This window comes from Octopus bimaculoides, chromosome 29 (assembly GCF_001194135.2).
Source record: "Octopus bimaculoides isolate UCB-OBI-ISO-001 chromosome 29, ASM119413v2, whole genome shotgun sequence".
Lineage (NCBI taxonomy): Eukaryota > Metazoa > Mollusca > Cephalopoda > Octopoda > Octopodidae > Octopus > Octopus bimaculoides.
Window position 1 is genome coordinate 4,626,937 of NC_069009.1, and position 3,043 is coordinate 4,629,979.

The following is a 3,043-nucleotide window of genomic DNA, read 5'->3' on the forward strand; positions in this document are numbered from 1 at the left end:
AAGGTGCTATGCAGCTATGCAGTGGGACTGAACCCATAAACTACATCCACACTTACCCACAGCCACACATACATCAGAATCTTCTAGAATATTAACAGGCTTTAAAATGTAAGTATTGGTGTCAATTTATTTGACTACAACCCTTCAAGCCAGTGCCCAGCATGGGCCACAGTCCAATGACCGAAACAAGTCAAAGATAAAAGCCAAGAGATACCTATATATGAAGGCATGGCTGTGTGGTAAGAAGCTTGCTTCCCAACCACATGGGTCTGAGTTCAAATCCCACTGTGTAGAACCTTGGGCAAGTGCCTTCTACTATTGCTCTATATGACCAAAGTCTTATGTGTGGAAACTGAAAGAAACCCTTTGTATGTATGTATGTATATATATATATGTGTGTGTGTGTGTGTGTATACATACACATAAATAATAAATAATATATATATGTATGTATATTTATATATATATATATATATATACATATATGCGTACAGGATGTCACCAACAGTGCAAACATCATGAAATACATAAACAAATGTCAGTTGTCTATCTACTTCTCATTTCGAACATTCAATGACAATATGAGTCATCAAAGACAGTTGCTCCCATAAATTCTAAAATGAAATTTAGGATTTATGGAGGGTCAAAGTTGGGAACAAAAACAGGACAGTGGAGACATACAAGGAAACTGAGCGAAAACAATTACGGACGGTTGTTAGACCAAAATGAGAAGAAAAGAGTGAATGCAGGGAGAAACATTTTTTTGAAAAGAGAAAAGATACAGGAGAGAGACAAAAACACATCCATATATATATATATATACATACACACACATATACATACATGTGGTGTGTGTGTTTGTATATTTATGTATGTTTCTCTGTGTCTGTGTTTGTCCTGCCAAACGTCGCTTGACAACTGATGCTGGTGTCTTTACGTCCCCGTAACTTAGTGGTTCAGTAAAAGAGACTGATACAATAAGTACTAGGCTTACAAAGAGTAAGTCCTGCGGTTTAGATGTTTAAGCGTGGCAATATTCTAGAAGATTCTGGTATAGGCATAGCTGTGGGGTAAGAAGTTTGCTTCTCACCCATGTAGTTATGGGTTTAGTCCCACTGCGTGGTACCTTGGTCATGTGTCTTCTACTACAGCCTTGATCCGACCAAAGCCTTGTGATTGGATTTGATTCATGGAAACTAAAAGAAGCCTGTCATATATATACATATATAACCTGTGTGTGTTTGTGTTTATGTTTGTCCACCACATCTTGATGACCAGTGTTGGTTTATTTACGTCCATGTAGCTTAGCAGCTCAGTAAAAAATGATGAATAGAATAAATATTAGTTTTTAAATAATAATGCACTAAAAAAAAGTCCTGGGGTTAATGTGTTCAGCTAAGCCCTTTAATGTAATGCCCCAGCATGGCCGCAGTCAGTGAAACAAGTAAAAGATAAGACACCAACTATCGTCATTCCGTTTCTAACCATTAAGCATCCATTTACCCCAAATTCTCCTTGGCATCTCTTTGTTAAGTGTCTTGCTTCCTCGTAACCATAGTAACCAAAGTCTTCACACAATAAGAAACATTTATCCAACAAAAGACAATGTTATTCTTCGTATGTCCTTCTACTTACACAAACTTACATGTTTTCATTGTCCAACATTAAGCAACATACGTCATTAACTTACACTAGATTTCTCATTATATATATATATATATATATATATACTGTATCATCATCATCATCATTTAACGTCCACCTTCCATGCTAGCATGGGTTGGACGATTTGACTGAGGACTTGTGAAACCATATGGCTACACCAGGCTCCAATCTGATTTGGCAGAGTTTCTACAGCTGGATGCCCTTCCTAACACCGACCACTCCGAGAGTGTATATATTCTTTTAATTGCTTCAATCATTTGACTGAGGCCATGCTAGAGCAACACCTTTAGTCGAACAAATCGACCCCAGGGCTTATTCTTTGTAAGCCTAGTACTTATTCTATCGGTCTCTTTTGCCAAACAGCTACGTTACAGGGATGATGGTGGGGTGACAAACACAAACACGCAAGCATACACACACACACACACACATATATATATATATATATATATATATATATAGGAGAATTTCCGAAAAAAACAACAGACGAAGACAGGTGGTGTAAACAACAAATGGATGTATTAGTTTAATGCTCGGAAATTGAGAAAGTCTTTGATGTTTCGAGCCTACGCTCTTCTACAGAAAGGAACACAGAAAGAAATAAGGAGAGAAACAAGGAGAGAAAAAATATAAATGTAGTGGTCAGCGATCTATCATGGCGAATGCCGGACTATATATATATGTACAGCATATATATTTCTATGTATGTATGTGTGTGTGTGTGTGTGTGTGTGTGTGTTTGCATATCAGTGTTTGTCCCCCCCGCCCCATTGCTTGACAACCGATGTTGGTGTGTTTATGTCCCTGTAACTTAATGGTTCGGCAAAAGAGACCGATAGAATAAGTACTAGGCTTACAAAGAATAAGTCCTGAAGTTGATTTGTTCGACTAAAGGCGGTGCTCCAGCATGGCTGCAGGCACACGACTGAAACAAATAAAAGAATAAAAGAAAGTCGTTTTACTAAATTTTATAATTTCAATTTAGTTGAAAGAAAGGCAATGTCTTTCAGAAGAAATATGGTAACTAAAGGTTTAAAGTGATCTAAATTAAAACCTTCCATCAAATTTCATACCAATTTATGTTCCAAACACCAATTTAATAATGTCAAAGTTAGTTTCCTAAATTCTTCAATATTTTCTAAATTACTTGAAACAAATGAAGTGTATTTCGACAGAAATATGGTAACTAAAGGGTTAAAGTGATCTAAATTAAAACCTTCCATCAAATTTCATACTAATTTATGTTCCAAACACCAATTTGGTAATGACAAAGTTAGTTTCCTAAATTCTTCAATATTTTCTAAATTACTTGAAACAAATGCAGTGTATTTCGACAGAAATATGGTAACTAAAGGGTTAAAGTGATCTAAATTAAAAT